Genomic DNA, 12650 nt, shown 5'->3' with positions numbered 1-12650 from the left:
AGGGGTGCTGGACAAGCAGGCAGCAGGCTCAAGAGCAGTGTGGCATGAGGGCATCAGCTAGCACGGACAGAGAGCAAGGTGGGTACCAGGGTGTGGGGTATGATGGGACAGCTGGAAGTGGCTGAGCTGGATTTATTCTGGGGGAAAGCTGTGCAAGAGCCAGGCAAGCAGGCAAAGCACCCACCATCCCCTTTTCATCACCTTCTTTCCACAGCTTGTCCAGAAGCCTTTGCCTTCTTGTCTCTGTGTTCACACCACCACCCAGTAGCACAGCTCCCACCAGTGCACCTCAGCTGGCCTGCTGGGGAAGAGCTCCCAGCTCCCTCCTTCCACCTGTTCTTGGAGGGAATTGGGATGAGTGCATGGTTCTTAAGCAGAATGCATCGCAGCCTGTTCTGGCTTGCTCCCTGTGCTCTGTCCAGGCTGTGCTGAGCCACAAGTACTTCTTTGCACAGCTCAATATTTTTTTTTCTGTGCCTCTTTGCAGCCCTCACTCTAATTTTGCACTATCCTTTGAAACATAGGATGAGGGGCAGCGCATGGGCCAGCCAGGCTCAACAGTGCTGGATGCAGAGTGAGACCGTCCCTATCCTATCCTGACGGGCAGCCAGCTCTGACTTAAACAACGTGGGGCAGACAGCAACCTTCCTTCCACTTCTATGGATGCTAAWGTCAACAAAGTGCTGTCACTAAGGATGCCAGAGCTAGGTGCCTGTGACATCTGGGTGAGTCAAAGGCTAGTGCGTACTTGCAGAGCCAGGAGGTGTGTGATACACTGGCCACAAAGGTTTAGGATGGATGCTGTAGCCTGCACAGCCAGGCCCAGGGCAGCTGGCAGGTGGCTGCACCCTGCAGTTCGGCAATACCTTTTCCCACTGCTTTAGGTCTCTGCCCTAGCAAGCGCGACTCAGCCCCAGCCCGATGTGAGTCATAGTGGAACAACCGCTGGGGCACTGAAAACACTTGGCTCCCTGGCAACACTCAGCAAACAATAAATATCAGGCCCATGCAGCTTTCAGGGGCCACACAACTTGAGACTGTTTTGAGGTGTCTACCCTCTCTCGGTGCTGTTGCAGAATTGGGACCAACCGCAGCCTTGTGCACTGCAGCCATGCAGAAACAGCCCACTAGTGCAAGCACCGAGCAGCACACTCGTGTGTTTTCTCTTCTTGCTGGGTTCACGCACCTGCTAGCACTCCCCCACCATATGCRTACACATCTCTTGCACACACATATGTACACACACACATATCCATGCATTGCAACAAGCTGSGGACATACACGCTTGTAGAAGGTCCCCAGTCCTGCCAGGCCCAGTGCCAGGCCCAGCTGCAAAGACTCTCTCCAGGAAGGGCTGTATCCCAACGGGAACTGGTTGGCCATTTAACAATACTGAGTGTTAGGGGAGCCCTGGCACATTTGGGGGCTCCCACTTGCTGGGAAATTGTCCGCCTGCCCTTCTGTACCTCCCTGGCTCGGAAGGTTTGGGCTGTAATAACCAGCCCTGATCCCTGACTGGCCTTGCTTTGCCCAGTGCCCTGGCTGCATCTGAGGGATGCAGCGATGGCATTGTTTGGAATATGGAGCCCTGCTTGCCACCTGTCCCCATCCTCAATTCCCTCTGTGGGGCCCTGGGATGTCCCACAGGCTTTGCATGCCTTTGTGCAGGCCACTCAGGTGGGCCCCACTCCTCCTACACAGGGCAATCACTCAGYAACAGCCTCCCYCCCCCCCGCCAAACCACTGTCTTCCACCACTGCTGCAGATAAGTTGTCCTCCTGAGCATGGGCAGAGCCCTTTCCTTTCCCCAAAGCATAGTGTGACAAGGCACCAGCCAATGGCACAGAGCAGCCCAGGCAGAAAACCCCTTCCTGTGGCAGGCACTTGCCACCCCTGGWAGCCACTGTTGTTTGCTGCCAAGCCCAGCCCCAGTTGCACTGCCATAGTTGCTTTGATGTAGTAGGAAAGCCTCTGAAGACACCCCATGCCCTTTTCAGACCTTCTGGAAAAGGAAAAGGCCTCTATCCCTTCACCCTCCACCCCGTTTCCCTGCTTGTTCTGGACATCGTAGCCCCTTGGTCTGTGGCACAGGCCATGGAGGGAAGCACCTACTGAGCAGCACCCAAAATGTGATGAGGGAACCTCCCATGTAGCTGGGACCAAGCTATTCAGACATCATGCTCACCCTTGCTTGCCCCTGTCTTTCTGTCTCTGCCAGCTCCTGGGCTTGGGAGTGTCTATTCCCTGGTGCTGCAAGGGTGTCAGTGCTGGTGAGTGAGTCTGCTTCAACTAGTGGCATGCACACAGTCCCCTGAAGGCAGCACAGACACCAGCAGAAAGAGGGGACACCAACCTTGGCCCTAAGGCAAGGCATACAGGGCTGGGTGCTACAACCCATGGCAGGGRGCTGCCCAGACCTCCCCCCCCATCTCATCATCCTGTATCTCCCCTTCCTACATCCCRATTTCTCACATCAGCAGGTGAGCACCAATTCCACCACTGCTACCGCAACCATCAGAGAAGCTAGCTGATTTTAAAACACCTCSCTCACCAATCTCTTCCCATCCCCTCCGAGAGGGTTCCCAGCCTGCCCAAGCCTGGCATAGCAATCGCAGCATTGCCATATCCTGACTGGTGTGCAAGAGGGCTTAGGGGGCCAGGAACAAGTCAAGCTGAGCAAATCTCCTTAGCAAGGACATGCATGATGCACCAGTCCAGGCAATAGAGAGTTAACACTTTCTCATGATCATCGCAGGCTACACCCACTTCCTGCTGCTCGGCAGCACCCRAAGGGTTAATGCACCACATCAGGAAGTTTCTAAGAAATGGCTTATTTGCAAAAAATGAGAAGCGGCTGCCGCCTTGAGCGGTGTTTTTCCAGGCGTGGCATGATGCAGGCCCAGCCTAGAGCTCCCACATGACTATGTCCTGTCTCCACCCTCCTGCCTCCACCCTCCTGCCAGCTGCACATGTCTCTCCATGAGGATGTTCACAGTCCTGACTGGGGAACTGGCAAACCCTGCACCGCCATCCAGGGGCAGGAACCAGCTCCTCCATGTCAAACTGCTACAAACAGGGCACCAGCAGGAGGGAGTACTGTAGACTCACTCCTTTCTCCGTGTTCCTGGGCCAAGGCACATCTGGGCCAAGGAAGGAGCTCTCTTATCCTGCCAGGTCAGGTTGAGCCCCCARGATTCCCTTCAGCCAGGGGTTTGGCCAAGCTCAGGCATGTGGGGTCCCTGATGGAAAAAAGGGGGTGGAGGAGGACTAAGCTGTTGGTCTGTGAGCGCATGGGGCTCCTGGGAGGATGTGCAGTGTTGTATGGGGTGAAAGCAGTAGAGTTTTGAGGTTCACACAAAAGTCAGGTGTATGTCAGGGTGCACCCCCTGTTTTGCAAGTTCCTGCTCTTCTCCACTGTGTATTGAACACCAGGATCTCATCTGGGGTTGCAATCAAAGCAGACAGTCTTATGCAAGCATCTCGCCCAGCTCCTTACAAACACAGTGTCCCAGCCCAGCCCAGCCCCTTACAGATAAGCGAATGACTGAGAGTTTCCATGTAGCCCAGAGATCCCAGTCACCTCGAATTTTCAGGTCAGCTTTCACCTCTAACCCATGAGTTAGCCCATTTCCAGCTCTGTAGGACCTCTCACAGGCCCAGGAGTCCTTTGGGAAGGGAAAGTCAGGCTAAGAAATGGAAGSTCCCACTGGAGAGCAGTATATGAGCCACGGCTCCCAGATCTAAGCAAGGAACAGCTCAGTGTGGTGGACACCCTTGTACCTCTATTCACTGGCAGGCCCAGGACAGAGGGATCAAGAGCTGGCTGGAGCATGCATACGTGGAACAAGGGCTGACCAGTGATCACGGTGGGGTCTACTCGCATCATTTCCCTAAGAATGCAGGCACAAGCATTGCATCCCCTCCCAGCTGAGCAAAGGACTCAAAGGAGAAGTCAGAATGCAGGAGACATCTGGCTGGAGGATGACCTAGTAGCAGGGCTGGACCTGGGGCACTGGCATTTATACCCCCCCCGCCCCCCAGGATATCCTGGAGCAGGACAAACGGGGGTGAGCAGAGGGGTTGCTCCCCACTTGGGACTGCACCTGGGCTGAAGTGGTGCTGAGGGTCAGGAAGACCACGAAGCTTTCTTCTCCTTCACCATCCCCAACCCCACCAAGCCCAGCCATATCCCAAAGACCTCTCAGGACTCCATCTCCAGCCCACAACACTGGCATCTGTGGGGCAACTGGTCCAGTGCTCCGCACCCTGCTAGGGATGGGACCTGGGGCTTGGCATCTGCATGAGAATAGGCTGCAGATCAGTGCCTTCAACATTCCAGGGATAAGTCCTGCTGTCCTTTCTCATCCATCCAGCGGTTCTGATGCAACCTGCCTCCTCTTTGCAGCTGAGTACTGGCATCTGTGACCATGAGCAGTACCCATCCTCTGCCTGGACTCCTTTCCTTCTCAAGAGAGTGGTATGAGCRCTGTCAGACTACTCCTGCTGGGCTCTGCCAGGCTGCACTCATACCTGCACTCATATCGTGAGAGCTTTACATCAGCAGATAGCACTCTGCTGGGATGAGATTGGAGCGGCTACATGGGGATCAGGATCAGACCCTGGGCTCAGGTCAAGGGAAGGGAAAGGCAACTGTTCCTAGCACACACATGCCAGGACCAGTTGCTGGCAGAGCTGCTGGCAAGCTTGCTCATTACGGGATGTGCTGCAGCCATGCCCTTTGCCAGCTCTGCCTGCCCACAGGCACTGGCACCATGGGATTCAGGTAGCACCTCCCAACAGGGCACAGGGAGTCCTCATGGAGAAGCTGTTACGCTCAAGGCACGTACTGCCTTGCCGTTATACAATGTTATATAACAGGGAACCAGTTCAGACGTGTGTGCTCCCTGCCTACCACAAGCACAGGGAGAACAGCTCCAGCTCAGGGAGATGCAATCTGCCACCTAAAAGAGCCCTTCCCAGAATGAGACAGTGGCTTTGTTTGGCTTGTCATCCATCTAACACTCAGTCTCTCTGATATGCCCCATACTGCCCTAATAATTATGCTGGGATGGGACGCCGGAGTGCTCCTCTTCCAACCCCTGATCTCCAGGGCTTTTGGCCACTTGATCCCCTAGAGAAGCCACTACCTGCAGACAGATCTTGAGACTGTTTTCCCCTGTCAGGTGCCTTGTCAGAGCTGACCCTCACGCCTGCAGCCCTGATGTGATCATGTCAGCCAGAGCAAGAGCTGAGCCTACCCATGAGGGAAGGTGCCATTTGCCACAAGGACAGGGGCTCCCCCAGCAAGGTCTATGTGAGGATAGGGGCTGTGACCGGAGGTGTTCAGTTGGGTACATTACGTTCCCCAGTGGTTTGTGGTCTCCAGCACTCTGTCTCAAACCCAGTCTGTAAGCACTGCTGGCGTCAGGAAGTGAAATAAACATCAGATGGTCACCAAGCACACAACCTCAAGCAGCACTGGTGCTCTAGGCATGCAGGATGCACAGTGCACAAGCTTGAGACATTTCTTCTGACACCACTCTGCTGCCTGGCCTTGGGCACTTCGCCTCTCTCCCTGTTTCACGGAAGACTGCTGGGAAACCTGGAGAGAGCAGGCAGATTTCTATCCTGGCCAGCTCCTCCCCTCTGCTCTTGTCTCTAGGCCTAGGCCTCATCCTTGAAACCTCATGGACCACAGAATGAGTTTTCCCATTGGGGAAAAATGCCACAAACACCAACATTGTTTGTGGCCCATGGGCTGCAGCTGTGTCCTCAATCTGTGGCCTAGTCAAATCTTACAGYCTGGTGAGACACTGAGTCCAGCTGTCCCTAAAGATCCCTGTCACAGCTGCTGACCAAGGGATCATCTGCAGCCCAATAGGCTCCATCAGCTCACCCAGTACTGTTCACCCTCTGATCTATCACCAGCAGCTTTACTGTTACCCCATGCCACTTCACTTTCTCATTTTGATGTTAATTTGTGCTCTTTCCCAGTCAGGAGCTCCCTGCACCTGTGGGCACTCAGAAACTAGTGGATCTGGTGTCCTGCTCAGACTGAACTTCTCCAGAAAGTCCCATGGGTTGTGTGTGTCGCTGGTTCCCTCAAAGCACCTGGGTTCCCTCCACCCTTCATGGCCAACAGGCCCAGAGATTGCTCCCTGCCATGTAAAGTCCTTTTTTCTGGTTTACACTAATGTCCTACTTATTTCATCGAGTGCCTCCTAGTTCTTACATAAATAACCCTTCCTACATCCTAACAACCGCTGCAGTAAAACTACCCGGAAAAGAGAGTACAGGAAAGAGAAAGTCAAGTCCTGCTGTGCTCGGTGTAGAGAGAGCTCACCTAGATGGCCAGTATGACAGCCAGCGGGTGCACATGCCAGGAACTACAGGCACTAGTGTATGGTCCTATCCCTCCCCCAGGACTCCCTAAAGAGTCATGTTTCCCTCCAGCAGTGCTAGTGGGGATGATAAGGGAAGAGCAGAGTGCTCAGCAGCTGCCTGGCATCCTCAAGGCAGCGCTGCTCTTGCCCCCACTTTGGGAAGCTAGCACGGGGCTGGTTGCTTGGTGAAGGCCAGAAATTTGCACTGTTCCTAGCTTGCAGACAGGAAACCTTATGTAAAAAGTCTTTCCCCAGCAGGGTCATGACAGCAGGAGGGACTCAGAAGCTTTGGGGTAGTTCTCTGGACCCCCACCAAAGGCTGAGAGTCACATGGGGAGCCCCAGAGCACAGCATCCCACGCAGGGAGCTGTGGCTGATACACTGCTTGCTAATATATGGGGTTAGATGAGGAAGGCTCTCTCCTTGCCTCCCAGCTCCCATAGCATGGGGGTGTCTGTGCTTCAGTGAACGGTTAGCACCTGTCGTCCTTTTATGCCCAAACAGTTGGAGAAAGGGGAGTCCAGAGAGAAGCAGTCTGCTTGCAGTCTGATGTGAGTTAGCGGTAGCCACCAAAATGTTTCCCTCCTAGAGGAAGCTCAGACTCCCCACAAGGCAGGGCACACAGAAAGCTAAGTTTTGCCCCATGGTGGAGTAGCTTAATGTTCTGAGGCAACCCCCTGGACAAGCACCCCTCAGGAATGGGACAGTGGCAAAAGCTAATACTGCACAACTGTAAAGGATTTCAGCTTTTCAGCCACCAACAAGGTTGAACTGCATCAAGGAGCTGAGCATAAGAAAGGAAGAGCAAGAGAGAAGAGGTTATTCTCACCTCTATAGGAAAGGAGATGATTTGAGGAATGTCTTCAAGACAAGGAAGCCAAACAGTGGGAAGTGATGGCAACCAACAGCATCAATTACATCAGGAGCTAAGGAAGTTGAAGACCAGCTGAGTTACATGGGAGGCTGAAGAGTGACACATTATACACAAACAACATGAGATTACTCCTGCCAACCTGACACAGAGGAGCCTGTGCCAGAGCTGGTGTGGCTAATCTGCAAGATTAATGGTATCTGTTGGAGGAGATAAGAATGCTGCTGAACAGTGAAATGTTCCTAAGAAAGTGAACTTCCTCATACTTAACAAGAAAGGGAGATTTATTTAGAGTAAACAGCACCAGAACAAATCAATCAATTAGAAACTGTAAGTCCTTAAAGCCAGACAAACACCTCAGGAACCCGGAAGGCTTTCATGTAGGAAGAGGCAAACTCAGAGCAAACATTTCCACCCAGGGGACTGAAGCATAATGAATAAACAATGTGAGTTAAAGAAGGTGCTAGGGATTATCTGGGATTTAGTGGCCTGAGGGACCTTGCCAGTTTAGTTTAATTGATCATTAGAAACAGTATAATCACCAGGAAAATCAGTGTGGGAAATCCAGGCATCTAGGCTCTGGGAGCTTAGTAAGCTGGTGCTTACAAGAGAGCACGAGTCACTGAAGGATTGTCTCCATTGCAGAATGTGGTGCAGACGTTCCTAAGCAAGAGCTGCTTTGCTTGCTCTGCAAAAGTCGTTCAAGAGAACTAAGCACAGCCCTGCTCCGGCAGGGCCTCTGCCTGTTTCAGGCGTGGTCTGCCAGGCAGATCTGCCCACCATGGTCAGACCCAGGAAAAAAGTTTTACCTGGACTGGAAAACAGCCCAGGGACAGAACTGACTGACACAGGTTGATTTTCACCCTGGTGAAGACTCATATCTTCATCCTGTCCCTCCTAGTCCCTTTGTCCCCCTTCTACCCCAAACTCAGGACTATCTAAGGTCCATGCTCTGGAAAGGGACAAGTAGCTGGCTGGTGATCTTGGTACAGGTGACACAGATGTCTGAATGTTGGTTTTGATCCAGTCAGATGCTTTGACTCTGCTGGAAGGGGTACAAGCCCCATCCCCTGCAGCTGGCCCTTACATGGCTGGTCCTTTCCTTCCAGCACAGAAGTATGTACTGTCGCACTACCACTCTCTGAGGGACATAGCATCATCAGGGCTGTTCTTATTGGTGTGGGGATGGGGGCCCTAGCACCCTTTTGCCTGGAGTTGCTTGTATGTCTTCGACCCTGGCCGTGGGTGCTCCTCACCTGGGGGTCTGTTCTGCCCTGTCCCTCTGTGGCAGATTCACATCATTCCCAAACACTGCCAAGGAAATTTACCCTAAGTGCAGCACCTAGGTTTCACTTGCCTGTTTTTAAGGACATACAAAGTCTGACCTGTAAACCTTCCCTAGTCTCTTACTGATTAACAGGGAGGCAGGTTGCCTAAGAGCTACTGAGACTAGAACTGAACAAAAATGTCTTCCCCAAACAAACAGAAACAGTTCTAGCCTGGGAACAGTGCCAGCTCTCAGTCATTTACAGTTTTGTGACTCCTACAATAGCCATTTGCTCTCATAGTCGGTGGCATGGGAGGCCACCCTTCCCCTTGCCCCCCAAAGGTGACTTGCTATTGTGAGACACTCATGAGCCTGATCTCTTTCTCTGCTGTGCAATATGTGATTGCTGGGGTAATGGTGGAGTTGTGCTGTGCGTCTCAAGGCCTTCCAGGCCCTTTAAGGACAGTGGAGCTTGGTGGAGAGCTGTTGAGCAGCTCGGCCGATGCTTGTCCACCCTGCTGGGCACTCCGGTGCAGTTGTAAATGGGGTGGCTTTCAAATGAATTTGTTGAGCCTTGGCAGCGTGGAGTATCAGTGCCARGAACTGTCAGCAAATTCCATCTGTGCGTATCTTGGCTTTTGGGGTAAGTAGCTGGACAAGTGTGTATGTTTTGTTCATGTCTCCCAACATGGTGGAAATTTCCCCCATCCCTGCCGCCTCCCTGAGCATCTCTAGATGGGAGTGAGGGGAAGGATGTTGGGCCAAGGGACTTGACACAGCTCCTTTTCCTGGTACTAGCAGCCTCAGGGGATGCTTACCCTCTGCCAGTTGGGCCCTGAACATCCACTGGTGAAGGTGGCACCATTGCACTGCCTGGGCTCCCGTTGTTATCTCCATTCCTGCGTGCCATACATGCTTACCAAGCAGGGTGTGGCAGGGAAAGGGGGAATCTCGGGCTACTTTGCTACCATACAAGGGCAGGAATGCGGGCACAGGTCACACCTGGCTTCTGCTATCTSCCTATCACCCTGGCATCACCCCAAATGAGCCCATGGTCAATTCTGCCTCCTTACCGGAAGTCTTTGCTCCTAGAAAACATCAACTATAGCCCAGCTCTTGCTTAGGGCCAGCTCCAGGAGTGGTAAGGAACTGTGCCAGAGCTGTGGCTTCTCCATGACCTCTGTCCTTTTCAGGGAACCTGAAGAGGTTGCAAAGTCCAGCACCGCTTCTGCAAAAGCTCTGATAAGCCCTGGCAGTGTTGGGTACCTGCTGTGAACTGACTTTCCTATAGTTAGTCACCAGTCCTAGGAAAGAGCTGCCCAGATCGTGCAGCMCAGGAGCTCAACAATGCGATTTATGGGGCCCTGTCTAGAGAGCATGGCCACTGCAAAGCAGAAGAGGCCCCTAGCCCTTGGCCAGCTGCCTTGGGAAGGTGCTTCTTAACCCATCTCTGCTTCCCATAAGCTGAGATAGGACCAGCCAGGATCCCCTGTCTTCCCATCCCATGTAGCCCCTGGGAAATCCCTCCACATGCAGAGTGGGTGCCAGGGGCTCACTCCCCTGGCTGAAGATGGAGAGAGTGGGACTTCCCTCTTTTTTCATCCACCATCAAGGTTCAGACTGCAACTGGTCACCTCAAGGTGAAAGACATTATGAAGACAACTTACTCTGCCACGGCAATGCACACAACACAGTCTCTGTCCCTCCTGCATCCCTCTGGAAGGGGGTCCTCTCCACACATGAGATGACACTCTGAGATGGAAAGTCCCAGCAGCTCCGTCTCAGAGTGAAAACAGCTCCCACTGCCTGACCATTTGGGGAATCCCACAGGAAAAGACTGATGATTTCTCAGGAAGGGGGGCACCCACAGAGCACAGGGGCACGAGGAAGCCTCTATGCCCTGACACCTGCAGTTCAGCACTTGCACTCTACCTCTGGGGTCCCCTCCTCATACCTGGATAGAGCRGACCCTGTAAAGAAGATGTAACACTGACCGTGGAGGTATCTCCAGAGAGCAGGCTGCCTGGCAGGCCTCCCCAAGTCTCACTGGCTTTTCTGCAGCTGGTGAGGTCACGGGACAGAGAGAGCCTGCTGCAGGCTGAGATAAGAGGCCTTGCAGCTGGCTAGCAATGCAGAATGGTGTTCAAGCATGTTTGTTTTGACTGAGCTCTCTTTCACCCAGCATTATTGCATGTGAGAGGTGAAATTGTCAGCTGCTTGCTCAGGCTCTGTGTACTGACGTCTATGGCTTTAACTCCAGTCAGGGTTAAGGGTTGATCCCAGGGCAAGATCCACCACTACTTTTCAAGCACTGTTGTCAGTCTACGTGATCAGTGGGAGGACTATGTGCAAGTTCGACTTCCTTTCTCATTTTTAGTTTTTGCTCTTCGTTGGAGAACTTCCCTGGCTTTGCAGCGGACACTGCAGTTTGTGGCAGAGGCAGGGAAGTGGCTCACCGAGCATTTCTGAGAAGGGTTCTCCAAGCAAAAAGTCATGGTTGGCCCTACTCGCTGCAGTGAATAATGGGAGCATATAGGTGAGGTCACTTGTGGCTCGAACAAGATGAYAAGACAAGAGATGGTCTGAGAGAAATCTTTGCTCTCCTGGAGGATGCATGGACTCTGCTCATGTTCTTACCAGTGCAAAACAGGCACAACATTTCCATCCTTCCCTCTCCACACCTGGAGGRGTATCCTATCTTTCTCTTCTTGGCTCTTCTCTCCTCTGACCTGTCCATACTCACCATTCAAATTATTTTGAGAGTTCTTTCATATATGTCAAAAGACACCTTGGCAAGGCCAAAGATAGTCCTTGGCCATCTCTGAGCCAAACAAAACCAAACTTCCTGTTTGAGAGATCCCAATTGCATAAAATGTCCTCTTTTCCTGACTCTCCAAGAACGTTCCAGTGCTCTGAAGCATGAAACATCAATGCCCAGAAAACCTGGGCATGCGTGCCACGGCCTGCTTGCAGCCACGCTGCTTCCAGTGGCTGAACAGCTTTTGCTCTGTGTACAAGAGCCTTTTGACTGGTGCTCTGCTCTTTCCCTGGAGTACCCCAAACTTCTCCCCAGTAGAGGTTAATTTGGACTGATACAGGCTTTGGTGATGGCAGGATATTGTGAGGAGGCAGCTAGGTCTGTGCCATGGGAAAATTCCCCCAYGTCCTGGATGGGAGTGATAGGGGGTAGGAACCAATAGCACTCAGCATTCTGACAGGGGTTTGCAGGGTTTGCCAGCAACCTGTTACTTATTGCCTAGGAGGGAGACCTTTAGACTATGGAAAGTTTGAGACTTGGGAAAGGCAGGGTTGAAGGCAGGTGAGCAGAGTCCTAGTTCCAGTCCTGCTGTGCCAGCATCCCTCTAGCTGAGCATGGGTAGTGGCAACTGCTAGGCTGGGAAGGACCATTTGTACAGCTTGTACTAATGCACTTTGCAGCAGTTTGTGCACCACGCTTGGCAGGAGGCCTTTCTTAAATCGCTCTGGTTTGAATAGGACTGTGCTAAGTCTGGTTCAGACCTCTCCAACAGGCATTCAAACCAAGTGGGCATGTGTTGCTATATGGAATGAGCAGAGCACATGCTCTGTCTTGGGAAGGTCCTGGCGTGTAGTACAACCTGCCAATGAGATGTGAACTGCAGTCCTTGGAGCATGACTGGCAGCTGGGGTAACTGCTTCCTGGGTGCATGAGGACTCAGCCTTGGCAAGAAAAACATGCTGGCTGGTCCCAGCCCTGCKAGGGTGAGGGTAATTCCATCTCACAGCCCTGAGACTCTTGCAAAGAGCTTGTGTTGGGCCACAGAGCAACTGGGTCTCATCAGGGCTCTGCCCTAGTCCAGTGCAGGCCATCTCTGCCACCTCCATCTCAGTGCTGACTACACAYCAGTGCTACAAAGCTCCTGCCACTAGGGCCACACTGCCAAGATTAGGCAGGGGAGACAGCACAACAGCAGCCTCTGGTCCTTTGCTTTCCCAATGGGGAGGGATTTCTGGGCCCCAGAGTCACTTATTGACTATGTCAGCTTCCAGCTGGGACCTGCTTCCTCCCATGGAGGCTCCTAATTAAATCAATTTCCTGGATGRATCCAGTGATGCAGGAGCCTGAAGCTTTGTAGCTGTAAGGCCCTTT

The sequence above is a fragment of the Rhea americana genome, unplaced genomic scaffold (assembly GCF_003343005.1).
Source record: "Rhea americana isolate MKP2758 unplaced genomic scaffold, rheAme1 scaffold_90, whole genome shotgun sequence".
Taxonomy (NCBI): Eukaryota; Metazoa; Chordata; class Aves; order Rheiformes; family Rheidae; genus Rhea; species Rhea americana.
The sequence above is the reverse complement of the archived record's forward strand: the minus strand, read 5'-3'. Positions refer to the sequence as shown.